This window comes from Dipteris shenzhenensis, chromosome 16 (genome assembly GCF_047967505.1).
Source record: "Dipteris shenzhenensis isolate YYH24624 ecotype China chromosome 16, Dip_SZ_1.0, whole genome shotgun sequence".
In the NCBI taxonomy this organism is placed as follows: Eukaryota; Viridiplantae; Streptophyta; class Polypodiopsida; order Gleicheniales; family Dipteridaceae; genus Dipteris; species Dipteris shenzhenensis.
The window spans coordinates 43117191-43133529 of NC_141611.1; the positions used below are offsets into that span (position 1 = coordinate 43117191).

General features: G+C 44.8%; 1 pseudogene; it reads right to left on the bottom strand.

The window, feature by feature from the left end:
* Window positions 1-6908: 6908 nt before the first annotated feature.
* On the bottom strand, window positions 6909-15904 carry LOC147892993 (uncharacterized; annotated as a pseudogene).
* Window positions 15905-16339: the final 435 nt, after the last annotated feature.

Sequence of the window (16339 nt, forward strand, 5' to 3'; positions counted from 1 at the left end):
AATAAGGCTTTTAAGGAATGCTCCACAACTCTCTAGCATGAATGCTATGCAAGTTTCTCGATTGGCTATAGACCTAGGGTACAAAGGTCTCTATATGAAGAAACACATTTCTAAGGCCTACATAAACCAACTACAGAATGCGTAATTTCCATGTAGGTACAGATGTCAAAGTGTTTTTTCATTTTATCTCAAGTCTATATAACTGTTGTTGTAGGTAATTGGAATTGTCTTTTTTGATGTAGAGGGATATGCATTCAAATCATGCTTGAGTAGGTACATACCAGAACGAGATCCATTCAGACCACCAAAGTTACCTATCCCTATCAATGAAGTGTTCTGGATAAAAAATGTGACTTTCGAGGTGCATGAGTCAACCATTATAGGTGCTGGCTTGGGCTTGTTTGTGCATGACTTCATCAAGATAGGGACTACTATTCTCCATTATGGAGGTGACAAGTACTCCTACAGAGACTGGAAGGAATAATGTCGAGTTCATCCAAGGATAAAGAAGTACTCCATCCAAGAGGACCCTACTATCCCTATGAAAGATATGGTGCATATTGTTGGTGATGTTCAATATGGCAATGTGGAAGGGTTTATTAACAGCAATGGAGATATCGTATGCAAAGCCAAACGTTAGTTATGTATTTTCTCCTAACTTTCCACCTTGGTATGCCTTAGCACCCTACGGGCCTAAGAGCCCTTGGTTATAATGTGAGGGAGAGTGCTAAAAAGGAAAAGGGTTGGCCCTCCCTTCAAAAGGTAACATCTATAAAAGACCAAATGTTTGACTTTGGTCTTCATTGTTGTTTGAACCAAGTTGAATACAAGCTCCCTCTTCTCTTTCAAGAGAGTGTTTTGGGTGTTCTCTTGTTTCCTTCATACATCCTTTGTGGTTGTCACTCTATCCTCCTTCACTCCCTTCCTCCTCCCTCCTTCTCTCCTCCTCTGTCCCTCTCCCCTCCCCTCTCCCTCTTCCCCCTTCCTCCGGGTCAGACCCTCGAGCTCTGGGGTGGTGATCTGAAACCCTACTCTTTCTGGAACATCTATGTTGGCTAAGATGTGCATCCAATTCTGCAAGAATTTTGACTCGGGGAGAGGTGCATACCAGAAGTTGTCAGACTCCTTCTCATCCTCTTCCTTGTCACAGGGTTGGAATAGTTTTACGGAATCGTTCGGGTGGTGGTGTCGAACTCCGCGGCAAAAAGTTGTCCTAAAAATGGGTGGGCCTTGTAGGTGTGCAGGTCCACTCTCATGGTCTGCTCCCCATGCCGTAAGTAGATATTATCATTGCGCCAGTCATGCATGAGTCCGGACATTCGCAAGAAGGGTCTGCCTAGGATAGCTTCATATCCTGGCTATCGAGTGAAGTCCATGACCACGAACCTGACGGGGTACATGAATCCAAACACCTTAATTTTTATGCAAGTCAACACTCTGTGGGGTTCAGCGGTTCCTCCATCGGCTAGCTTTACTACCAGCAGATGGGTCTACTCGAGTGCGAGTTTTCCCCATTTCTCCCAGCATTCCTTGGTGTAGACACTCACTCCCGCTCCCCCATCCAGGATGGCTTCGACCTTCTGGTTTTGGTAGACTATGGGGATAGAGGAATTTGTGTCATCACCCTCGAAATACTGGCCTAGCTTGTTGATGGGAATCTTGGGTAGGTTTTGCCCCTTTTCTAGCGTTGATTGGTAGGGCTGGCAAGGGCTGGAGGTAGGAATCTTTTTGAGCTTCCTCATTGCCTTGCCTAGTTCCTTGGCTGTGGTTGGGGTGGGATTGGTTGTGGTTGGGGCGGTGGGCGTATGATCCCTATATGGATAGTCCTTGAAGAAGTGTTGGCCCTGGCATTTGAAACAAGACACCGGAGGGTTTGAAGTGCCTCGGCAAGGGCATTCACTTGCTCTATGGGGACCTTGGCATGTATAACATTGGAGCGAGGGTCTCTGAGCCATCGAGTTTAGATCTCTCACTCTTGTGTTTATGGGGGTAGTCTGGAATACGTGGACTTGTTGATCCTCTAGCGGGAGGTAGTGGATCGAGGTACCACTTCCTTCATCATAGGGGTAGTAATCATGAGGTCCATGATAGGGATCTGTTTCATCCCAGTCGTTGGGTAATTCTTCAACCAACACTTGATTGACTTGGGCGATGCAAGGTAGCAGGGGTTATGGACCTAGTATGGGTGGTGGCTAGAGCCCGTCGGTACTGGCTAGAGCTAGTAGTCAGAGGACCACCTTGAGAGATCTAGGGGTTAGGTGGGGCTATTAGGGCCAATGGGGTTCACATTTGATACATGGGTTGGGGAAGGGACCTCAAAAATCGACATTGGGAGGTATCATGGTTTCCCCACCTATGGCAGTGTGCACAGTAGAGTGCCGGCCTTGCCCTTAGGTGCGGGCACTCATTGGAGGGGTGGTTGTATACCCCACACCAGACATTGTCTCTTCTTGGAAACAAGTGGGGGTTGCTTAGCGTCTCCTTGGAGGTTCTGTCCTCCATTGTTTGCCTAGCTGATCTAACAGAGTGGAGGCCCCAGCTCACTCACATCCAAGCTTTTAGGCTTGTTAGTCTCCTTCTTGCTTGCCTCTATACTCGAGGACCTAACCGATGGGGCTATTTTGGAGGGGGCCAAGGCCTTGTCCAAATCCACTTTGTCCATCACATTGTCACATATACAGATGGCCACCTTGTTGCATAGATCAAAGGAGGTAGGGATCATCACCATGAGGTGGTCGTGAAGCTTTGGGTCTACTAACCCGATAAGGAAGCGAGGCAACAGTCGTTCATCGCTCATCCACTCATATGATTCACAGTGGGCATTGAGGTGCTTAATCCTCGCAATGTAATCCCTCAGGGATTCATTGTCGTTCTGTTTTACCCCATACAATTGGTTGATCGGGCTCCATTTATGGCCATTGGGGGCGAACCCCACAACAAAATCCTTTCTCAATGTCTCCCAGATCATCTTTTCTTTTGGGGTGAGAGCCCTATACCATTGGCCTACCTTGCCATCTAGGCTAAGGCCGAATGCATTGGCCATTTCGAGGTCACCTGGTGCACCAAATGCTTCACAAATCTGCTCGAACCGTTCCACATGGGAGACTGGATCTCCTTCTCCTAGGAACCTGAGCATTAGCTTGGAAATGGCTATGGGACGGCTTCTTGAGGGATTTGCCATCCTTGTAGGGAACACTAGGTCAGGTGGAGGTGGTGTTGCCCCCCTTCCTAGGGCATTCACCAAAATATGCATTGCCTTGTCAACCAACACCTTTTGAGCACCTAGCGGGGTTGGTGTTGCTGTGGGCCTAACAGGTCGCAGGGCTGGCCTTAGGCCTAGCCCAGGTGGTGGTGTCCATGTAGTTGCTAGTGTTGGCATTGGGACGAAAGTACCCATGCCTGCATTCATTGGTGCAACCAGTCTAGACGGGAAGGGACAGACTCCCGGAGGCGGTGGGTCCTGGGGCATGGTAACGTTGGTTCCATGCAGTGGACAGTAGTGTGGGAACTTAGGTGCCCCATAGTTGACAAAGGCTGGTGGGGCTAGGGCTTTTAGGGGATCATAAGAATTCCACCTTGGAAGTTCCTAATATCCCCTTGACTTGGGTCTTGTCTATGGAATTCCCTCATCCATGGATCTTCATCATCCATGTTCTCCCACTGAGGGGGTCTGGCATAGGCGGAGGGACCTGGATCGGCAAAGGTAGTTTCCGTTCCGCTCTGGGGCTCGAGAACTATCTGCTACTAGATCGACCAAGATAGTTTTCATCCAGGTCTGGGACTCAAGAACTGTCTACTGCTGCTGCTGCTGGGCTTCCCTTCCTGTGGACATGCCGGCAAAGGGGTTCTCCATGTTCGCCAACTCTATTCATCCTAAGCGGCCGAACATGTTAGGGAACATACCTCTAAGCCTGGATGCAACCGAAGGTGTAGGAGAGTTGGGAGAGGCTACACTTGTCACGGGGGCTTCCGAGGCCCTCGACCCGAGGGGTCTTGCATTACTTCTTCAAGATTCTCTGTTCCGTCCGCACTAGATGGAGTTTCTTGACGGGGACCTATGAATGAGTGGAGGCTCGGGATCAAGCTTCCAGATTCCCAGCTAGGATGGAGGGTGAGCTAAGCATAGCTCGAAGTGCACTCTTCTGGAACGAGATCCTTGGCAAAATCCTTCCGAACCCCAAGTGCATGTGGGATGCCTCTGGCTAGGGACACCCAAGCTGAATTGAGGTTCTGGAAATTTCTTTTTAACTCCTTGGCTACCACAGAGATATCACACCAGTTGGCGGGATAACTCTATAGCACTGGTCAGAGGGCTACAGGTATAGCAACGGGTGGTGTGATACGGTTGCGGCGGCAGGCACCGACGTAACCTTTCAACGACGATCGGCAGGATCAGGAAATAGCACCAGTTGGTGTGATAAATGTATTGTGATGATTGGTGGGATAATGACTACCACATGGTCGATGCAAATGGTTGTAAGGGATATCCCCACAGGCATACGGATACCAGATAACAGTGAGCAGTGGGATAGTATAGCAATGACAGCGGGGTAAGCGTAAAACACCAAAAGGCGGGATAAAACAGCGTCGGGCGGTGTGATGAAAGTAGCGCAATGGGTGGAGGGGAACGATTATGACTACGAGCGTGGGGGTGGGTTCGCCACACTGGCAGCGGGGTAGTAAGATAGCAACGATCGATGGGGAACCACTACAACCCCGGTGAACGGCTGTCAGATCGGTGCGGAAGTAGCTCTGACACGCATTAACTCCGAGTGGCGGGGTAAACTGTAGTCAGAGGTTAGGTCGACGGGGAAGCACTATGGCACCAGGTCAATGTAGATTGACCAACGGGGTCTGGCTAACGTGCTAGTCGACAGGGAATCTGGTCGATGCGATACGCTACATTGTCGACTCGGTGGGATAGTCATACATAGCTTCACCGACTGAGATTTGATGATTTCTGATTTTGTAGTTTTTGTTCATGATTTTTTGTGATGGGGGGTTGCTACACTACCTAATCTACCTACTTAATGAAAAAAAACTTGAAAACAAACACTTTTTGGAAGCCAAAATGCAAAAACTCAGAAAAGGGGAGTTCTAAAACATAAAACTACTTCAAAACTTGACAAGAATCCTTAGTTTTGTTATTTTTTGAGGTGATTAGACCTCACACACCCCTTAGCAATCAAGCCTACTAAGTCCTATCAACTTGAAATACCAAAAAGCATCAAAGACAAACTTCCCATGCTCACATATGGCATTCCTACTAGAAAGACAGATTTCCATCCTCTCTCTCACCTTCCACCTCACTTCTCTCCTACAACTCCACTAACAAGCTCCAAGGTAAGCTTGAAGACTTGTGCAATGGGAATTTATCGAAGGGAGACAAGTGCAAATGCAAAAGCATACCTTTTCTCACTGGCAGCGGTGCCAAAAATGTAGTAGGTCTCAACGGTGACTCACATGTCGTGGGGTAGTTCAAGAAATGCTGATGGAGTCTCCCCTCCTAGCTACTCCTTGTGGGAGCAATGCATAGCACGAGCCCTCTGCAAGTGTCACTCAAGCGGCCTCTGGATGTCAGCTCTATAAGTACAATGGAAGATCCCCCTTCAGGTCCCAAATCCCCTGTATCCAAAGGCAAGGCTAAGGCCAAAAAATCCACTGCTCTGGTAGTAAAAGAGAAGGAAATTGAGAATAAGGAAGAACTACAGCAGGTACTAGCCCTCTATAAGTCCTATACTAATCAAGATCATAAGATCTTATACCAACAGGCCAAAAGATCTCGAGAGGACAGTTGTTCTCAAGGATATGATGGGCCAGCCCCAGTCAAAGAAGTAAACCTAGCCCCAGAAGGCCAAGACCCACAACCCATATTTGTCATCCAATACCTCATTGCCAACGAGGAGAATGCCCTAATAGCTCTCCTACAGGGATATAAGGACTGCATGGCCTAGAAATACACGGACATGAAAGGAGTACCTGCCACAGTAGTGCAACATACAATCCCCATGATGGATGATGTCAGGCTAGTACGGCAACACCCTTACCCTATGAATCCTAAATATGCACTCATAGTGAGGGAAGAAATCCAAAAACTCATAGATGCAGGATACATCTATGAGATCGAGCATATAGACCGGGTAACATCCATTGTGATAGTCTTGGAAAAAAATGGAAAAATTAGAGTATGTGTGGATTTAAAGAAGATTAACCCTACCACGAGGAGTGACCACTACCCTCTGCCATTCACGAAACATGTTCTAGAAATGGTAGTCGAAAAGAAAGCGTATAGCTTCCTAGAGGGATTTTCAAGTTACAACCAAGTATCGATTGCCCCCCAAGATCAACATAAGACCGCCTTTGCAACCCTTTACTTGTACATGCGCCACCTTACAAAAACAAAAGTGATAGTCATGTATCACTGAATGATATTGAAGACTTGGTACATATTAAATGTTTTTCTATTAATTTAACTGTATGCTTCATAAAGTGACATTAGGGATATTTTTTGTTGAATGCACGTGATACATAGGGTTTCTTAGTAGTCCAACCCCCAAGTTCACAAATGGACATAATTCTAGACAGAGAATCTTGTAAAGTTCAACTTTTGATTTCTGCTCCTCAAATTCAGGGATTGGATGATGATTCTCTGGATGTTTACTTTGATTGGGACATGGGCTTGACACATGGAGTGAGTAGTTTATTTATGGCTCAGATTTATGCACGTTCTGTAATGCTAAGTGAAATGTCTATTATTTTTTCATTCTTCAATGCTACAAGATAACACCTCCTTTACATAGAGGATATTCTTCCATTCGAGCAGCAGCTCCAATCTTTCCAACCATTGGATAAATGGCTACCATACTTGCCAGAAGTGAATGATAAGTTAGTTATGATTTCATGTATCACTAAATGTGTACCTCAGGGTGCAAATGTGGAGCCAAAAGATTTTGATCTGGAGTGAAGTGGCATGTCAAAAAATGCCCAGTGTGCAGTGTAGAATAACTGCTATATGCCTTTTGGAACAAACTCTCATTTAGTAAAGGAAGGGCTAAAGCGTGCCAGTTGGGAATCTCCTCACTCTCATGGTAAACGCCCAAGTGTATCGCAGGTGGTCTAAATCCTCCATTGTGCTTAGGGTTGCTTAGGGTGTACTACTAAAGCTCTGGAAGCTCCCCCAAAACAAGAGTAACTAGCAAAGCCTTGAGCGTGTACTACATCACAACATGAGACGTGACCCTTGGCAAACCAAGGCATATCATTATCTTTACTAGGGCCATTTAAAATCCTAGCCTCACCTTTACAAGATGGAAATTAAATCATAACTAACTTATCATTCACTTCTGGCAAGTATGGTAGCCATTTATCCAATGGTTGGAAAGATTGGAACTGCTGCTGGAATGGAAGGCACTCATGGACCGGTCCAATTAGTGCCAAGTCATGCTCAAGGGATGACACAACCACCTCAGCACAATATCTAAGGGCCCTGCCTTCTACATTCAAAAAATTTACCTACACATGGATGATTTATACATATTAACGTGAAAAACATAAATGAACCATAAACTTTTTCATATTCATATTCTCTATGAAATGTATACTTATTTATTTTAAATAAACTTTGCCCTAATTTTTATAGTGAGCCAAGACTTTTAAAGTAAAAAGCAACATTTCAGCTTAAAATTTAACATTAGTCTTGTAACTAAGCCACAAAAATAGCTCGAGAAGGATTTTTTAATTTCATGATAACTTCTACATATGGTCATATAATTACATCATTGTTATCTTCTAGTACAAAGAAACATTTTGATACTATTTTTGAGTCAATTTTGACTCTATAAAAATTTTAATTTTCAAAAAGTGCCCAAAAATGACCAAAACAGGCCAAAACACATCAACTTTGAGGGGCTAAGATAGTTGTCAAATTCTATCCGATGGTCGTGATGGTCACATGTATGTGTCATATATACATATATGCATATTTATATAAAAAAATTCAGCTTGCTAAAAAATTCGTTGAGAAAGTTATGAACAAAAGCGACCACTTTTTTAAAAACTAGAAATAAGTTTTTTTTTATAAAACTTCCCTAAAAGGACTTTCTTTTGTTTGAAATAAATAGAATCTCTACAAGCATGTCAAATAGCCGCAAAAGTGGTTTCTTTTTACAAGACTAGTGTTAACTTTGCTACTTGCCCAAGAGCCTTGGGTTGCTGAGCTGCTGAGTGAGGAGCCGCCGAGAGAGCCCTTTTTCCTACTTGTCATTGCATGCACCTCTCTCAAGGAGTGGCAGGAGATAACGCCTCTATACACCAGCCGAATTGGAGCCTGCAAATCGTTGCATGTTTCCTCCCTATCTCCCTGAGCTCTTTCCTCTCAGGTTCATGCTCCCGTCCGTCCACGTCCTGCTCCAGGATTTTCCATGCAGCTTCCTCCAAGAGCTTTGCAAACCCCCCCCTTCTGCTTGGCTGTAAGGGACTCCCTTTAGGACATGCTTGCAGGTGCGCCACCTTGCAGATCTGAGCTGGGGGAGATAGGTTGCTTTTTCCGCCACCGAGGCTTCCGCAAGGGGAGGACTGTCCAATCAGTGAAAAAAAACATACGATAGAATCAGTGGACAGGGTAATGGACTCTGAGGGTGTAATGCATACAGAGTTCTGGCATGTTGCTGACCAGTGACGTCTTCAAGAAGGAGCTCTCCGAGGTTGTGGGAGACCCGGGTATTAATGATGGGGTGTGGTCTTCCCAGGTAGATGCCTTTCTCCAAGGCCTACTATTCTCGAGTCTCGGATGCTCAAAAGCCAGCCTAGAAAGGAAGAAGAATCGAAGGAACACAACATGGCCCTAGGCCCAGACTGCCTCACTGCAGAGTTCTATGTTGCCTTTTGGGATGTGTTGATGGATGATGACTTGGCAATGGCTAGTCAGGCCATGCAGCAGGGGTCCCTTTGTGAATGTGGACCTTGTTAAGCTCTTCTCGAAGCGTCCGACCAGACTAAAGGTAGGTGACTAGAGGCCCATCACCATGCTGAACACGTCTTCTAAGATAAATATCGATAATCGTGCCCCTTTCTACCTTCTGGCAAGGAATGTCTTCCAGCCACTCTGGCTTGTCTAGAGGATGGGTTCTAAGCATTAACAACTTTGGCCAGCTTCAAACTGAACCTGAAGCTCCACTGAACTAGGTCATTATCCCTGGAATGCATCTCACTGATTGCTGATCTTCTGCCACCATAGCTACAGTGTTATCTGCAAACATTTGAGTACAAAACTGATTGCACGAAGGGAGTTTCAGGCCTTTCAGCGAGCCCTCTCGAATTTTTTCTCTAGGAAGGGCTATCAAAGGGACCGTGGAGATGTCGAACAAGGGGGGGGCTAAAGGACACCCTTGTCTAACCAACCTGAGAAGGGGGAAGTTGCATTCATAAGAAGATAGCCCCACCATTGAGGCACAAGATAGTTGAAGCGTTCATAAGAAGGGTTTCTATCATCCTGAGAAAGTGTTCTCGAACCCAAGAGTGTCCAGGACTCTAAGAACGTAGTTTCATCTAAGCCTATCATAGGCTTTATCAAAATCAAATCTGAGAAGGAACGCTTTCTTATCCGCAGACCAAGCATTATCCAAAGTGAATGCAACATTGAGAATGTTCTAAAAAATGTCTCTACCTTGGATGAATTCAGCTTGCTCTCGGTCCAACACTTTAGGGCAAATTCCTTCAATTCTAGTAGCCAACGCACCCTGGGGTAGGCATCACCCGGAAGCAAAGGTTTGATTGGTTCTGAGACAAGATTATGCAGAAGCTGAGAGCTTGGTGCGGGGTGTCTATGGGCTGGAATGCCAGAATTTTAGTCCTCGAGCATTTGTTAGCAGCCTCTACCACATATCTGGCCTCCATCTGGAGATTCAAAAATCTCACTAGCTTGGGATTGAAAGGTGGTTTAGGCGCTTGTGTGGGTTGAAGAACTGGAAAGAAGGCGAGGTACTATGTACCATGGGATGCACTCAAGGCACCCAAGGATGGAGGGGGTTTGGGCATTCCGGACATTGATGTTAGTAGCTCTGCATACCAAATGGATCCCTAGGCTCTTTGAATGCAATGCCCCATGGGTGGAGTGTGAAATGGCTTGCTGAATCTGGAGCGGGATCCAGAGTAATCTATCCTAGCATGATGCTGTCTATTATGCCTTCCCCCTTAAGATTTAGGGTTCTGATCTAGTAGTAGGTCTGATTGAAGCTGGGAAGGCTAATGGCCACCTATGGTCTTGGAAAGGTCGGGGTAGTCTGAGAGGGGATTCAAGCATGCGTGAAAGTATGTGGTGGAGTGGGGCAGCCATTCACTTTGATGGATCTTCCAATTGGTATTATGTACTTGACCAACCTGTGGAACCAGGCCAAGGGCTCCTGGAGGTCAGTCGACTGGTTATCAAGCCTGAACTAGAAAGCTCCACTGAAGGGAACATCCCTGAGGACTAGCCAACATGCTCCATCCCTTCCATGGCCTGGAGAGTAAATCAGTGGCAGTTGGGGGAGGTAAACTTGCGTACGGGCTCCACCCGGTCAATCTATAGGGCGGTTATGGCTTAGAGGACTTTATACGATCACCTGAACAAAAAATGGTGTCTTCAAAGATCTCCTAGGTGGTGGAAGGACCACCTAATCACAATCTAGAAAGCCTGCAAGTTTGGTAAAGCCTCTTTTCTACTCTGGAAGGTGATGCGCAAGTGGTTCCCATTGAGGGGGAGGATTGCTCGCTAGAAAAAGGTAAACCCACGTTGTCCCTTATGCGATTTAGCTTGGGGGGATACCTTGCACCTCTTTTGGGGGTCCTCTCTTATAGCCAAAAGCGTGTGGCATCAGTCAGGAAGGTAGGACTTATGGCAAGATGCTTATTTCGGCTAATTGGAGGATCCTCCTTTTGGGTGAATTGGATTGGCTCCCCAGCACCCTGTGTCAAAACCTGTATCTCTAATTTACGAAGCTCTATTCCATACGTGGATACATCTCACGGGCGATGGCATATGATTATTCCACCCAGTCAAATTCTCAAGGATAGTAAATCGTCAGATACATATATTCCTTCGTTATTTTCCTTCATACTTATCCATGAGACCCTCAATTCCCTAGATAGTTCTCCTTGCCAAATGTCATCATTATAGCCTCTCCACTTGGTGCACTTTTTTACCCCTCTCTTGGGGCACATTAAAAACCACTTGCCCCTTGGCATTATTGCACATTTAGGTGCACCTAGGCCTTAGCACTCAGAACTATCTAGTCAATGCCATTCCGCCCTCACCTAGGACCTTGGCAGTTACTTCCCATTTCAATTACGCACATTAACTATTACAAAAGTTGGTCATCTAAGAGAAAATGCCCACCGATCTATCCGAGGTCATGCTATCCCGGCTAGAGCATAACACCCTAGGTGCTTGCCGGCCATATATAAGGGCCGCGTTTTTCAGGACTGTGGACTATTAGAAACAAGATCGTGTTTGGTGGGTCAGTGGGGGTGGGATTCTGAGAAGATACGGCCATTGCATTGGGCTAAGTCCGTCCTGGTAGAAATAGGTATTGTTTTAGTAGCTAAATAAGATGTAATAGGGAGTTATATGTCTGAGCTGGCTGCCTGTTGCTAGACGACACACTTACTCAAAGTAAACCGTGGGCAGCTTGCCCCTAAAGTACTCCAGCTTTATCTAATAAATATTTATGTGTTGTTTTAAAAAAAAAACCTTAGCTACTCCAAAACCTCTCTCTCTTGGAGTGGAACTTCAACCTCAACCTTTTTCCTGTTGCTTTTCGTACTGTTTCAACCTCAACCCAGTGAGATGCATTCCAGGGATAATGACCAGTGGAGCCTCAGGTTCTGCTTGCAAAGGAGTAGCTACTGCTTGCAGACGTGATCGGGAACATCCCTAAGGACTAGCCAACATGCTCCATCCCATCCATGGCCTGGAGAGTAAATCAGTGGCAGTTGAGGGAGGTAAACCTGCGCACAGTTTCCACGCGGTCAATCTATAGGGCAGTTATGGCTTAGAGGACTTCATACAATCACCTGAACAAAAAATGGTGTCTTCAAAGATCTCCTAGGTGGTCGAAAGACCTTCCCCTCTTTTTTCCCCCTCACATCCTCTCGTCCCTTGCCTCCCAAACACCGTCCCCCCCCCCCCCTGCCTCGTGCCCCTCACTTGGCCCCCCTTTTCCCCTTGGTGCCCCTCACTTGCCCCCCCTCTCTCCCACCCTCCTCACACCCTTTGGCCCCCCCTCATTGCCCCTCACTTTCCCTCCCTCCCTCCTACCCTCCTTACACCCTTTGGTTCCCCCCTCGTGCCCCCTCACGATCCCCCCGCTCTCACTCCTCCTCCCTCCCCCTTGTGTCTATCATCTACACCCACTCCATCCCGCTCCCTCAACCCTCCCTCACATGGCCCCCCTCGCGGCTCCTTTAAGACTTTAACTCTCAATATGAAAGCTTTATGGAAAGAGAATTAGGCTTTTTACAAACTCATCAAGGAGATGAGAAAACAAAAACTTAGAAACTTCTCATAAGTATACATAAGGGCTGATATTTCCTCCATGTAGACACACCAGTCGTTTCGCTAAACATGGGATTCCATATACATTAGGAAAGACATGAGTTTATATATAGAATGGAGGCAAGAACAAAAAGAGGAATCAAAGAATCTAAGGGAGTGGCAACTCTCTTTTGCTCACACCTATGAGGGTAGTAGAAAGAGATGAGAATAAGGTTGAGATTATGCCTTCACCCATTGTGAAAAGCAAGGGGAAGGGTGAGAGGGGGGACAGAGGAGGGAGGAGGGGAGCCAAGGGGTAGGGGGAGAGGGAAAATGCAAGGGAGGGGGAGAAGGAGCAAGGGAGAGGGGTGAGGAAGTGTGGGAGGAATGAAGGGGGAGAACTAGTAGGGGCAAGGTAGAGAGGTAGGGGGAGGAGTGATGTGAGGGGAATGAGCAATGTGAGATAAGAGTAGGAGGGTAGGGAATCATAAAGAGGTGCAAATCACCAGACAATAAAGAAATATTTAAACATCCCATAGAATTCCACAAACTAGGGTATAATCTTGATGCCTCAAAAATATGTGACGTACAACATTGCCAAGGAAATTGAAATTGCCATCTCAAGGCCGTGACCAAATAGAATCTCTTGTCCCGGCGTCCAAGGAAGCACAAAGCTATGATGTTGATTTTAGCATCAAAGCTTTCTGCTACTTACAAATACTTTTTAAAAGGAACACACAAGGCCTTCTGTAGCAGGTTCAAGCCTAGAGAATAGAAACCATGAACACAACTTGTGCAAGATAGCCGTAAACTTACAAAAAAGGCCCAACAATTCAACTGTGCTTAGAGGTAGGCAAACCAACCACATGATATTGGATACCAAAACCCAGGGAAGAGCCCATTCCCTTGGATTATAATCCTTTGAGGAAGGAAGCATGCCACCTTCTCATCCACACAATGTGTGGTTATAATATATATTATTATTCTACTTTGTTTCTTTCCTTGCCTAAGATATATTTACTTCAATCCAAATTCTAAAATTCCTATGTTTTAATGTATGGTCTCAATGCGACAGAGGATTTGGACTCAGCAGAGTTGACCGAGTTGGATTTAAGGTTGAAGGATGACAACAACTTTATTCATGTTATTGTCATATTATTATATAGTTCTATGGAGTTTCTAGAATACATTGGTTGCAATTCAAAAAGCATATGTAATTTCATGCTGAATTCTAAAGTTATGGATGATTTATGTATGTAAGAGCTTGCAAATTGATAGGCCAAATTCTTCAACGATCTTTCATGTGTTAGAAGAGCATGTGAGTATGGTGGGCTAAACTCGGCCAACTTTTTGAATTTCTAAAATTTAAATATTTGTTGCATGTTGAGTGGACAAGCTATAACAAATACTAGTAGTTCATGGAGGTTATAAATCTCACAAAAATTATGAAAGTCTCACTAATGCACTAACCACGATGATGAAGTTTGATCAAGATGATTGAGCCAAGACATTTAGAAACAAGGGATGCATGCCATTTTGCAAAGGCAATCCTTGATGATGATGTAACCTTCTTGGCTATGTCAAATTTGCATCTAGGAAATCAAGGTGAGGACAAATTGTTATAATACCTAATGAACATTTAGCTAGGTCCACTAGATCTAGAACAAAGAACTTTCGCCCTTAGACCCCAACACATTGGCAAAAATTAACAAGGTGGCAAAGTAACTACTATGGCCCTGCAATCTAACTCTCAAGCGTGAGTTAGTAATTCGACCCTAAGGCTAGATCTTCCATCACCTAGCGCTTCCTTTGCTTCCGCTTGGTGCATATAGCCCAATTTCTCTGTACTATGGGTCTATGATATTGAAGAGGCTACAAACACTAAGTTGCATCTCTTGCTTCTTATGGATATGAGATTCGTAATCAGCCCACGTTTCCTTTTGCAACATTCTTTTCCCCTTACCCTACCTAAGTTGCTCCAAATGTTTGATGATCGGTTGTGTGAGCCAGTTGTGTAATGAATTGGCTTCATCCAACATAACATTTTGTCATTGGCATGTGTTGTAGCACGAGCGCCATAACTGAATGAGCACATTGCAGGTGCCAAATCTAGGGCATTCACAGTGCACGCGAAGCACAAAAAGAAAGAAGCAAAACATTAGCCTCCTCAGTCCAAGGCACTTTTGAAAGCATCCCAGCTTGACAAGCATTGGTCCTAGCCTTTGAAATACGTGACTAAAGAGTTGGAGGTTGAGAGATTCACTTTGAGAAAGTCATTCTTGGAGAGAGAGAGAGAGAGAGAGAGAGTATTGCTAAAGCTGCCATTGCTATTGTCAACCGTGGTTGAGACGTTACACTTCCAAGACTTGGCAGACAATTTGCCTCTCATGTTGCTAGAAATACCAGAATAACTCACAATAAGGTCACTAATTAACTAAGTCCAAAAATTCTTTAATCAGTTTAAAAAGAAACTATAGCTAACTACTTTAGAAACTAACCAAACTAATAAGTCCACTAACGTTGAACCACTCCCTACTTAGGCCAAAAACTTCTCTAGCATGCTTGCTATTGTGTTAGCCCCTTTGCATGCACATCTGAACTCACCTGTGTTATTAGGGATTTCCTGACCGAAATTCTGTTTCCGACCATTCTACATCTTTTTCCGACCATCACTTCAAATCCTGAGTGAAATTTCTTGTATGGCCACCTTTGATGCTTGTTGGGTGATCTCCATGTCCTTAAAACATGTTGTGCATTGCTCAAAGAAACGAAAGAATTCACGAGGTAGCGACATCCTCACAAATTTGAGAGTGACTGTTTTGTAGGATGGTGGAGATAAACTTGGAAGAGCAACGTGTGGTAAATTTTATATAAGCTTAACAGAACAATGGATTTGAGCTAGAATAGTTGCTTCAATGCTCTAACTTGGACATTGACAGATTGGCTCCCAACTTTATCTCCCCACCGATGTAGTGAAGATAAAGATAGCTTTGAGAAAAGAAAGGGATAGGCGCACAGAGATTTGGAAAGATAAAGAGATATATCAAAAGTTTCTGCTTGTAGTGGAATGATTGAATGTTATTTTTACAGATGACTCCACAAATAATTGTTACCACTCGCCTCATAAAGTGTTACTTCATCCATCATTGTTGTGTCATCTTCCATTTTTGTTTTTCGTACCACATGTAATGCAGTGACTGCTAGGCTTGGGTTTGCGACTAGCACACCGTTTCCATATGGCCTTTCGACGGTTTCTTCGCCTCTCCCATAAAGCTGTTTTACACACGTTAAGAATAATTCAAACCATCCACTACCTTTCGACCCAGACTCAAAATCAGATGCATTTTCTTTACAACAAAGAAAAGATACTCTATTGCCCTCAACGACAGTCATACTGGCTGGTAAGAACATCGTTGCATGAGATATTTCAATATATAAATGCAATCTTTCTTATTTCTAGCCTTCTACTACAGGATAACAAGTTTGATTCGGATACATCAGAAGCTAACTGTGTGCTAGTTACAAACCCAAGCCTAGCTGTCACTGCATTACATGTGGTACGAAAAACAAAAATGGAAGATGACACAACAATGATGGATGAAGTAACACTTTATGAGGCGAGTGGTAACAATTATTTGTGGAGTCATCTATAAAAATAGCATTCAGTCATTCCACTACAGGCAGAAGCTTTTGATATATCTCTTTATCTTTCCAAATCTCTGTGCGCCTATCCCTTTCTTTTCTCAAAACTACTACATCGAGTGGGGAGTTTAAGTTGGGAGCCAATCTGTCAATGTCCAAGTCTGAACATTGAAGCAGTAATTCCAT